We start from the raw sequence: 12,601 nt of genomic DNA on the forward strand, positions 1-12,601 counted from the left end.
GCACTCCCTAACTCAGAGGAAGATGGGGGCTCAAGTCTTCCAAATGTTTTAAACAGCCACCTAGAATCCACTGCACTGCACGACGAGCAGCCTCCCTGCTGTCCACAAAGTGCTTTAAGACCCCTGGAGGGAAGGATTCCCACGGGCCATAGTGTTTATCACAAGCACAGCATCACACACCAGTGTCATAGCCCCTACAATAAGTTCCTAAGTGTACGTCACAAGAAGCAAGAAATGATGCCTGTCTGTTTTCTCTTCAGTCCTCCTAGCTGGTCTGTGTCATTACTTGTTTGCTGTTTGTGAAGCGAGTTTTTGTGCTTCTGGATTTCTGTTCCTGCCTCTGGATCTACAATAATCCTGTAATTGTGATGCCAAGCAGCGCCTGAAGACAATTTTATCACAGTCTGTATAATGTGTAAATACCATTAAGTTAGACAGATTTTCTCATTAATTCTCCGTCCCAGTGACAAGCCAGGAATTAACACAATTGATTTTCCAGTCCCTGCTCATTATCAATCATCCAAGAACTTAGTCACATCTCATCTGTTCCACCTGGGTCCCAGCATTTATTTGTAGACTTCAACATATATTAAACTGATAAAAAACAACGGCCATAGTGACCTCTATGCTCAAAACCCAGACAAGAACAAACTATGTATGTTCCTAACTCCTTTGGTGGGAAACTTCCCACTATGTACCACTATCCTACAGAGAACAAGCAGCGGGCAGATTAAGCAACAGCACTGTCTGTTGCGCTAATATTTTCTGTCTTGCAAACAAAATAAATGCACACCTCTGTGTCACTCTCTAAAAACTTAAAGAAAACAATTCATAGGATGCTTGTTTCCTGGAGGTGCTCCATTTGAAATTAATGGAAGCTGTATAGTGTTTGCAAGGGACTTCCACAATTCAACCCAAATTCTCCCCATTAGTCCCCCTGAAATGCTTCTGACTTTGCCACCTGTCTTCACTGACTGCAGTGGGAGCGCTGCCCTTCAGTCCCTCAGCAAGTGGAAAGACATGCATTATCTGACTCAACAGGTTAAGAGAAGAAAGGGAAAACCTGGGAAAAAATGTGTAAGGCCAAAACGAAAAAGCAGTAAATACAGCATAAAACTCCTTTCAGCTCTAGAACCTCTGTAAGGCTGCAAATGGAGAGCAATCACAAGCAGTGGCGCTGAAGGGAATAATCTCAGTGTCTCACAGTTCTTCTGTTCTTGTGGTTCCCACTATGTCTGTCCTGCTGCCAGACCAAACAAGTAGAAGGAAACATTCCCATGGCACGCTGGAATTTTGCACTCTTGAGCTTTGCTGATCTCCTTCATTACCATCTCTTGGAGCAGGAGTAGAAGTCTGGCTCATACAGATTTTCTGCAGTAATCTACAGGTAAGGTAGATACTTAAATAGCAGTTTAGCAAATGCAAGCCCTCTGTTGTGAAACAGATGTGCTTTCAGTCCACACAATCCTCACTGGGCCTCTGTATAAAATGGAAACTCTTTTGGATCACATCTTAAACTCTCATTCCCTTACCTGTATCCTCAGTCTCTCAAGTATTCTCTTGCTTGTTCTGCATCATAACACTCCACTGGATTATATACTGTGTAAATCTACTCACTTATCTTTCTGTAGCTCACCCAAGAAACAGGAAACCCAGAGAGCCACACACATTTTCTGGAAACAGAAACAAGTAGATTGCTGTAGAAAATAAATAGTTCTGAATCCCCCTTACTGAGGGCATCTGTTCTTCTGGCATATGCAGTCAGAAGGGGATTCATAGACCAAAATCATCTCTCTCATCCATTGCAGAGAGAGATGTTCACTCTGGCAATTACAGGTTGGTAATGAGTGCTGAATGCTTTTGTTGTGCTAATCTGTGGAGGCAAATGTCTTCTTGACCCAATAATCATTTTAAACCTTGTGAGGCAAGTGCTTATTCAGATGCTCGCTAATATCAATATAATGAAGGAGCTGCCTTTTATCTGCCTCTGTAACCCCGTCTTCAGTTTTGTCCTTGTAGATAGTTTGCAGTCCTGTCATGCAGTGGTGAGTTCCATAAATCAATCAAACATGAAATAGTGGGGAGGAAAGAGGAAAGCCTCCTCCTAGGCATTTGAAGTGCACAGTTAGTCCCACGAGCTCTTTGCCTCACCCTGTAGGGCCTGTAAATAAGTGTAGTCTTTTAAATCCACCAGCTCTCTTTGGTCCATCTGGATCCAGAAAATACTAAAGACAGGCTCAGAGATGTAATTATCACTAGATAATAATAATCTTTATGGAAGCTATTTAAGGGTAATTGTAATCTTTTTTATTAGGTGACTTTTGAAACTTCCAGTGCAGGAAGATGATACAGGTTTGGAATACTAAGCAGTAAGAGGTTAGAAGGGATAGTTCAATCTGGTGTCTGTTTCTCCAGATAATTGGATTCCTAATCCCTGAAAGGTTATGATTTCAGTTTACTCTTCTGGGACAAAAGATGCCCAATTAGTCTTATATCACATGATCCAGTGCAGGCTTCAGCCTTGCTTGCAAGAGACGGGTAACAATTCGCAAATCATCACAGCAGGGAAAAAATAAAGATGTTGCAGATACAGGGAAGTCAGGCTCTGATAGATCAGCTTCTGCCTTGTGTTTCTCACTGGAACAGAGTTGGATATGCCCTTCTCCCAGCTGCTGTGAAACAACAGCTCACAACATCCACAAACACAAAGGATGATAAAGTCCATTCTCTAAAGGGTGGTGGCTGGCTAGCTTGTAAGCAAGAGCCTGCTCCTGTCTAAACAGAGCCAGACAAACACCTTTCCAGCCCAGGTCTGGCAGCCCACTGCGAAGTGCTCAGAAGATAAGTTGGCTAGACAGTATTGCTGCTGTGTTGTCAGCTTTTTTCAAGGTTATGGCACTGAAAGGCAGTAGCATTAGCAGAAAAGCATGGGGGATGGGGAGGTGTTCTATTCTTGACTGAGAACCCATACTAAATCACAAAATAATCTCTCAAGGACTGTGAAGTGTTTGGCTGCAGCACAGAGGAGCTTGTAAATACAGTGGAACCAAGCTAGTTCTTATAAAACATCTTCACAAGTGCAGAGCAAAACAGAGAGCCAGTCCAACACACTATCCACATCTCAGCAGGAAATAAACAGACAACATTGATGGGCTTAAATCTAGCCCCAAGCCAAAAAAAAAAATAGGAGCCAAAATCAGCAGTGGTGTGTAAGGATCACTTCACAGAAGCTAATGAAGTTCATAGTGCAGGTTATATCTGGATCATAGTCCATATTATATCAATACTACTTCTTTGTAGTATTACTGCTAACAACAACCACTGAATGTTTCATGCAAGGACTTTACCAATGAATAAGGAGAAGGAACCTGTCTCTGGAAAAGAAAGCATCCTCAAGGAACTGCTCGTTTTTCTGAATGCAACACTAGACAAAGGCTGGTGTTAAATAGGAATAAAGATCGTGGGCAATCAGATAAAACGATGTCATCTCCCAGGTACCTAAAGTGGTTGCAGCAGCACAGAGCATTGCAAAAAAGAAAATTCAACCCTCGTGGTTCCTGGAGATAAATCAAACCCACTGGTTTGTTAATATGGTGGGTAAGGCTTCCTGTACACAGATTATTTTGCAAGTTGTTAACTACACCTTTTGAGCAGCCAGGGATCTTGTCTGAATCCTCACACACCAGTGCTGTCTTGTGGATGACATTTTGCTGGGTTCTTTCCAACTCACCGCAGGCCACAAAGGTGTGCACTACATTGGGTAAAAAGAACTTCTAGTAAGTGTGCTAACAGCCTGCATGAGAAAAATACGGAGATTTTTTAAGGTTATACTGAAAATAAAACAAACGAAAAAAATCTGTCAGAAACCAAGACTTTCTCCTTTATCAATGGCTGTGCTCATTGCCCCCTGCAGCCTGGTAAATACATCCATTTGCATGTAACCAGTTTTATGTCAGATTTCAGACTGGAACAGAATTTTATAGCCCAACCTTGATCTCTAGCAAGCACTGAATCCCAATGGGTGAGGCAATACGGTAAGCTGCAGCATCAGCTGCACAGCCCTGCTCCAGGACAAAGCCCGGGGACTAACATAACAGAGTGCTAACAGGGCATCAGGGCCAGGGGCTGAGCACAGGGGATTGCTGCAAGCCAGCTCCCCCATGATCAGGAGGACTCCTGACACATGCCAGCAAGTCCTAGACAGCTCTTCTGGGTCTAGGACTATACAAAGCTCTGCTAGATCCCCTCTGCTCTATTCTGTTTCCCATCTTGGTTCCCCATATACAGCTCTTCCAGCTCACTTCAGTCCTGCCTTGCAACCACGTATACATGCTATTCTGTCCATCCAGGATGTCTACAGCGAGCACTGACTGAAATTATATTCATGGGCTAGGCAACAAGCCAGGCGACTCTCTTTACTGTCACTCATTTGGCAGTGACTGGAACAATTTATAGCAAATTGAAGTGTAAGGACTTGATAATGAAACTATTTTATTTCTATCTCTGATTCAGCTGCCACCTGTACAACTGCAGCCAGGAATGGGCTCTGGAAATGCATTGTATTAGAGCTCCACCAGGCACTGCCTTCATCTTTATGCCTTTACTTCTGTGCCCACCCACATCAGCTTTGTTGTTCTGACTCCTCCTCTAGCTGGTCCCTGAACTGATCAAGGACCCCAGCCTGATTGATTACTACAAGGACACAGAATAATGCAGCTGTCTGCATCTTTTGCAGACAGGTATCACGTGCAGAGTTCAAAGCTCCCAGCACTCAAATGTCCTTTCCTGTCCAAGTGGGCTGTCACTCCAGTAAAGGGGAAGCAGTGCCTGCTGGAACATCATAGCCTCTTGGACAGCTGCCTCACATCAAGGACAAAAAATGGGGCACAGACTGTGGTTGGCCACTGACATTGTACAAACGCCTGTGCTAGTATTGTGAACAGCCCTTGTGTCACAGGACGCCGTTGCTGATGTTCACCCCTGGATTGGCACCATTTGATGGTGGGGCCCTTTCCATCAGTGTCAGCCTCATCCCCAAGGTGCTTTATGCCACCATTTCAGCCACTCGTGTGTTCACAGCTACACAAGTTCCAAATGCAACATATCTATATGGACCACCATAGCCTGACAACTTGGGTCAATTTTACTGTCAAGGCTCTTCTTTGGCAGATGAAAATTGAATAGTCTATTTCCACTATTCCCATCACAGGATAGGCATTTCTGCTGCACTGCCTCCCTGGGACTCAAACTATTCCCTGTCCCTTCCCCATACACAGGCAGGGCCTCACAGAATTTCAATTTTCCCCTCAAAACTGTTAGCAGGAGAGTGGTGACTAGGATGGCCAGGTTTTGAGTGTAAAAGAAAGAATCTACATCAAATTCGGTTTTCCCTAGAAAGTACAAAGCCTTGCTGAAGTAAATGCTGAAAACATTTCTTTAACTTTTCCTCCATAAGATGCTTTTTGCACAAGTCGGAATGCAACACACATTCTCTCCCACACAAAAAAGAGCATACAGATCTCTAGAAAACAATCTTTTTTTTTTTTTTTTCCTGTGGGTTAGCTTGCTAGAGTGATTGATATATCCTTCTTTTTATGTCTCAACCCTCAGGAGACACTCAGGGCCTCTAAATCACTTAGATGCATTTCTTCACCATCTGGAGATGAGTTAACTCTCAACGGGAACGTGCATCACCTTCACAGATGTACATGCATTCAACCCTTCCTAACTCACGGAAAGCAGGAACACCTTGGTGCTGCTGCCTTCAGCCCAGCACTCTTCCGTCCATAGGGATGTCTCACGTGTTACCTACTGATCAGAGGCTGCAGAAAGGAACAGAGGAATTTAGGACTTGGCTGTTTCTGGCCATGAATGTTGTTCAAAACCGGAGACTCCTGTACACACACACACACACACTGGGAATGAACCAATTTCCTGCTTAATGGTTTCCCAGGACATAGCTCTGCAGAAGACAAGGAGCTGGCCAGCAGACAAATACACAGGATTTGTAATCTCAGAAGGCAAATGCCAAGTTCACACACCAGGGCAAGTCATCTCCCTTCTCCAAATCCCAGGCTCTTCAGTGAAAATTTTTTGTGAAAATGCTGAGTATCTCTGGATGAAGCAGCACTATATAAAAATGCGAAAAATTCCCTACATATAAAAGATAACTTTTTTTGTTCTCTTGAACACCTGAATTTCTGCGTATTCACATCTTATGCAGGGATACTGCCAGAAACACTACAAAACCTGGAATAGTTTAGGTTCAGCTTCTCCAGCTCATCCTTTCTCTTGCATTTGAACAAGTTAAAATCCTGTGATCCAATGACTTTGAAAACCAGGTAATTTGGGATACAGGTGAATTCAGGTTATCACTGCTGAAAGGAGGACAGAGGCAGGGAAGCTCTGTGTGCCGTGCTGACCTGCTATTGCTCACAGAACAGCATGTGATTCCTGCCTTGTGAGCCAGTGGGGAAAAAAAAAACAAAAAACAAAAAACTTTTGGCTCAAAGACAGACAGAATTTCAGCTTCTGAAGTTCATTAATACACAGCTGTTCTCTCCAACTCCCTTCTTGATCTTTCCCCTCAATCCTCCTCTCCCCATCCATGTGCAAATGTTGTTCCATCTTTTCCTGGAAACCTCAACTGCAAAGGTTTGAAGAAGCAGGGATGGTGCAGGGGATTCCTGCAGAAAGGGACTTTAGAGAAAGTTTACAGCACATCACTATGGTGGAAGCTTTGTGCTAACTGGAATTCGGAAGCTAATTAGCTTCTACTTAAGAACTACTTTAAGGAAGAAGAAAGACAAGATGAAGAATGGTATGGCACAGCACCAAGTATACTCTTAAGGCTTTATTGAGCTCTAGAACACATAGGAAAAAAGCACATGAATCTCTCACATGTTATTCCCAGACTCTCCTTTATTTATATTGACCAGAGCTAAGGTTTATACAGCAGTAGAGCTAACCCCCACAGGTGAAAATATGACTCAGCTGTGGCATACAGTGGCCTCATGCCATATAGAAAGTGATTTACGATCTATCTGAAATAATTTCATCAACCCTCAGGCCAATGGCTGACAAGACTGGGAAGATGGTTTATTAGACCCTCCTTCCATTAGGTCAAAGTCTGAGAAACTGCTTATTTCCCACAGTGCGACGATGTTTCACAGCCTTATTTGCAAACACTGCGCGAGACGTAAATTGCCTGAATTTGCCCCTTGTATGGAACAGGCATTTGGTTTATTCCCTTAGCACTGGTACGTCAGCCAATTAGGGGAATAGGCCTTGTTTTTCAGCTTACTGGGACACCTAAAACCATGCATTGTCTTTATTCTTCGTACTAAATCAGTGACAAGGCACAGTTTCCCACACAAATCGAACCACTGCCTAAAAGAACTTTCCATTCTATCCTAAAAGAAGAGGAGGAAAGAAGACTCTAGCCTTTATTAAAATTACTGGGCTACTCAGCATTTCCCAGTTAACAAACTGGCCACTGATCTAGCACTAGACCAAAGATTTCCCACCTCAATTAGCACCTAAAATGACTGCCAGACCAGCAGAGCTGCCCAGTACTGGTCTAGCCTAGGATAAGACAAATGGAAGGTGCCAGCCAAGAGTTAAGACTGTAAGAGGCAGACCCTAACCTCTTCTCCTGTTCCTGAGCTCTTACCACTTCCAAGCTCTTAGACCAGCATGTCAGGTCCTGTGTTTTAGTGAGGTTCTCAAGGCTTTCCTTGCTCCCTAACTGCCTACGTGACACATCTCTCAGCCAGCACGTTCCTCTTGATTCACTATTGACAGAGCCATCTGATTAATGAGCAGATTCTCCTCCTTGTTTTCATAAGAAAGCAGATTTTTTATTCTTCAAACAACTCTGGCCTCGGCAGCCTGAAGAGAAGTCAGCAGCAGACAGTCAGGGGTTATAGTTTTTTTTTGGATTTGTTCTGTTTTTAAAAAACATCTGAGTCTTCACGTGCAGAGGTTGTGAACTCCAGTGCGTGAACTTCTCTCCCAAAACAGTGCACATATGAATTCTGGGGCAGATGCCCAAGCATAGCTTTCCTTCCACTGTGCCTGCAGAACAGTGAGACTTGGATGCTGGAGCAAGTCGCATTCTCTCAGCTGACCCCAAGGCAACGCTGAACTATGTCCTTCAAGTATTTCTCATTCAGACAAATCCATGTGGCCACTGAAACATCCAGATTAGAACACAGGCCTTCCTGTGATGCAACTGTACAGAAAGGCATCTATATAAAAAGGATAAGCACCGTCAGCATTAAGAGTTATCATAGGAAGCAGGTGTAAGAGAAAACTTGACAAACATGTTCATTTTGGGTCTTACTGAGTGACACAGAAGAGCAAAAACCTTACTTCAGACAATAAAGCACGGGCGTTATTCTACCCAGTGCTGGGTCTGTTTCCTTTAGACATACAGCTGCAATAAGCCAGCCGGGCTGAGTTTTATTAAAACTCACAAATTTTTTAGCAGTTCTGGGAGCCATGCATTTTTAACTTGGGTAGATATTTAGCTCCACCTTAAAATGAAAAATAGCTACAAAAAGCCAGAGCAGCATTTTGTTCCTTAAATATGTAATTCAGCAGGCACAAAACTCCAAGTATAAAGCAACCAAAGGTGATTTAAATAAAAATAATCTACCAGTGACCTAAAAGAGAAACCAGTATGTGAGGGAAAAGGCTTAGTTATTAAGGCACCAGACTGGAAAGGAGAACTCGGTACTGGAAAGGAGTACTGTCCTCCAAGGAGCATGACCTTGATTAAGCAGCAGTGACTCAGTCTACTCATCCAAGAAATGGGGAGAATACAGTCCAAGCTCCTAAAACCACTATAAAAGCGGACTACCCATGATGCACAGCTTGCCCAGGCTCTTTTGAAAGCTCAGCCCTCCGCATCTGACCAGGATAGGCTTACTAAGGCACCAGCAAAGGCTTTAAAAATGTAAGATAAAGCTGACTGGCTTTCTTCAAATGCCTGTTTCTGCCACTACCTGCCTGAGCCAGAAGCATCTGTCCAGACATAATTTGCGTGTTAGAAATTCATCTGCAGCTATTTACCTTCCAAGTTTCCTAACACCAGAGGAGACCCAATCAGGTACAACCAGACAAATACTAAAACAAAAAATAATCATGCAAACACAGCTAACGAATTCTTATAGAGGCAGTTTTAAGCACACGTTTGGAAAGTCTCCATTGTCCTGGAGATTTTTGTGCCACTGGCTGCAGAGGGGAAAACCACTCCCAAAAATTCCTGTAAAAACCCCTCCCCAAGAAGGAGGATGTGCTGACCAATGCCGTGCACTAGGCCTGTGCAAGCCCTAAAACCATAAACGGAGGAGGGGCACCCCTCCTTCCTCCTGCAACAACAATTCAGTCTGCTGCATGTAACGTTTTGCCACTCGATAAAAAGTGGACCTAGGATTCTGGATCAACCTTGTAGAAGAGTGGAGGTGCAGCAATACCAGAATCTGGTCCACCACTCTCACGGGGAAATCTGGGGGTTTTTTAGACTGTGGAACAAGGTCAAAGGCATCAGGACCATTCTAGCGCTCTGCAGTGGCCCTTGTCTGCCTGGCAGACGACCTCTCGGCTTAGGGGACAGGTACCACAGGGTGCGGCAGCAGTGCTGGCAGAGCAATGCTGCCATCTGCGGGCAATCGAAATTACGGTCTCCACCTGCACAGGCACTTGACAAATTGTATTCAATGTTGCATGAATTTCAAATCTCAAAACATTTTCTATTAGAGGTCCAGTTTCTTTAAGATGAGTTTAAGCTGACTACGAGTAGACTCTGTCTGCTAGTAGGACAAAGCATTAGAGCATGTTTTTAACTGCAGAACAATCGCAGTAGTAACAAAACACCCAACATGATGCCTTGCTAAAGGATACTCAGCAGATTCAAAAAAAAGAGCTTTATCAAGTATCTTTGGGAGGATCCTTGAGTACAGCCCACATGAATCTAGATGCCATACTATTCTGCATTTTACTCTCTAAAAGTATCTCCAAACGCTATGACCTTGGGGCCCACTCTGCACCTCAGAAAGGCTGAAAAATATTTCCCAGGCCTTAGCAGTCTTTGACCATCCTGCAAACCCAAAGGGGAAATCACTTCCAAGCAGACAATGGCAGTAAGATAACATTGCAGCTAAAAGCATTAGCTCCACAACGGTTTATAGTCACTAAACTTTACTGCAAGAACTTCCTTCATTCTCTCCTATTCAAGTGGATTTTAAACTAGAAGCAAAAACTGGAATCATGTTTCACAAATCCCTCTTCTATGTATGTGTTTTCAGCTATGTGCATCACAGACAGCAGAGGTGGCACAGCCAAGAGTCTCCAGAGTGTTCAAATCACTTTAGGCACACATGAAAAAAAAAAAAAAAAAAAAGAGCCAGAAAGCATGTGAGACAAATAAGACTTCTTAGTCTCCTTAAGCTAATTGTACATGCATTCGTATAGCAGACTGCACCAGTGGCCAAGACAGGAAAATTTCAAACCATGCTTCAGGCTCAGTTGTGACACACACTGGGGAGGCGTTACGCTGTCGCAATCCTACGGAGCAAATAAAATCATTACAAGTCAGGAGCAGAGACCATGGCACTGGAAGAATGGCAGACCACACAGGTGAGGATGAAAAAGTCCATCTTTATTAAAAAGATTAAAAGTTCAGCTGAAACTTCCTTACAAATGCTGAACAGTACATGGCACAGAAAACCGCATCAAAAGAGAATTCTGCTTATTGATCGGAATACTGAGACTACTCTGAAGAATGCCACCAGCATGAGATGATCACTGCTACTGAACTTTTTACCCGATGACACGGAAGGACAGGACTATGTGATTCATAAAAGGACCCTTACACAAAAAAAAAAAAGTATGATCTTCATGCACTTATACTATAAACACAGCAGACAAAGACCCTCCTTCCAGGAAGATCCGCTAATACATGTGCAAAAATATGACTGGAGTGATATAAAATAATCAAACACAGCATCGTTAGCAGAATACCATTCAGACACTTTATTGGGTAAGAATAAAGGCCAGGAGGTGCTTCAGGACACATTAACAGATGGGCTACAGATCTGTTCATCTACCAGTGCAGACTCATTACATTGCAACACAGCTCATCAAGGGAGACCTGAAAGAAGTTTAAGAAGTTTATGTTCAGGGAAAGCAGCATGGGACAGGGAGGAGAGGGGCAGGGAAACAGACCCAGCATCCTCATCACAAAACAAACCAATAAAGGAACCTCTCTTACCACTCAATGTCTATGTGGAGATTATTTTGGTCTCCTTACATTGGTTAAGTCACCTGTTAGGTTAGTTCATACCTAGAAAGTTTTCTAGTACTAACAGGCTTTTTGGAAAGCACACAGAGATAAAGCACTTTTTACTCTCAAAGCTGTCTATGACAACAATGTCAGCTCAGCATCCCTGTGAGGTAGGCAAAAATTAGCTGGTTTCTGAAACACAGAGAAGCTAAATGAGTTCCTCAAAGCAATGGTGAAGAATGTGTTATTTATTATTAATATCCTTCAGAACCTGGAATGATACTACTTTTCACAGACAGAGAACTGGAGGCAACCAGCATCTGCTAGTAAGGAATTACCGAATTTTCATCTCATTCTTACTATTATAACGCTTTGAATCCCCCCACCTTGAAAAGCGTTCCACAAACTTATACATGCACCAGTGAGTTCTTCCTTCATCTCTGTAACAAAAAGCACTGGTCCTTTCCAGCAGTAAGTACACATCCTACACAGGGGGCGGGCTTTTCCCTGCTAGTAAAGGGTAGCCTAGATACAACTAGTCACAAACACTGCTCCACCAACGATCATATCCTAGATCTTTCCACTGTTCCAACTACAGTTAATGAAAGATATGAGCCAAGTATTAGTCACTTTAAGGAATTTAGCTTGAGTACTATAGTTTATGTAAAAAGAGTAGAAAAAAGGTAACTATCCATTCTTTTAAACTGATAGCTATACAAAAACAAGCTATCATGAAATAAAGCACGCAGCTGCTACAAAGGGTAGCAACAAAGCCATGCTGGGATTAGCCTAATAAACCCACATATGCCCAGTTGCAAGGCTAACAGATTCACCAGCTCAGTCCATGTCCTTAGAAAAGCTTTTGCTTTGCAGAAAAGTGAAGTGGGTCTCAGAGCCAGGCTCTTCTTTATTCTGTAGGTCCACAAAAAAGTAACAGTAGCTACCGTGTTGCGTATGTCTGTTTTGAAAACAATTTCCAAAACCTTCTCATTATCTCCCTCCATCCAGCCAAGTTGAACTTTTGCATTCTCCTCGTGTTTCTAATCTAAACAAGTATTTTGCTGTAGAAAACAGCACACAGCTGCTGAAGTCCATCTCCTCTTGTCTTGTGCCTAGTCACATCAGAGACATCATTTGCCCAATTTTAATAATGGATGAAACTGTGGCTCATAAAATATGCCTGCAAAGAATCTTTCTGATTGACTACAGCTCAGCTGTAAAGCAGAAGACCAACAGCTGGGTAACACTGGATAACATGAAGCCATAAAAACACGTCACTTACGTAGCTATCCCATGTAATTTTGTACCATCAAC

The sequence above is a fragment of the Leptosomus discolor genome, chromosome 20 (assembly GCF_034619465.1).
Source record: "Leptosomus discolor isolate bLepDis1 chromosome 20, bLepDis1.hap2, whole genome shotgun sequence".
In the NCBI taxonomy this organism is placed as follows: Eukaryota; Metazoa; Chordata; class Aves; order Leptosomiformes; family Leptosomidae; genus Leptosomus; species Leptosomus discolor.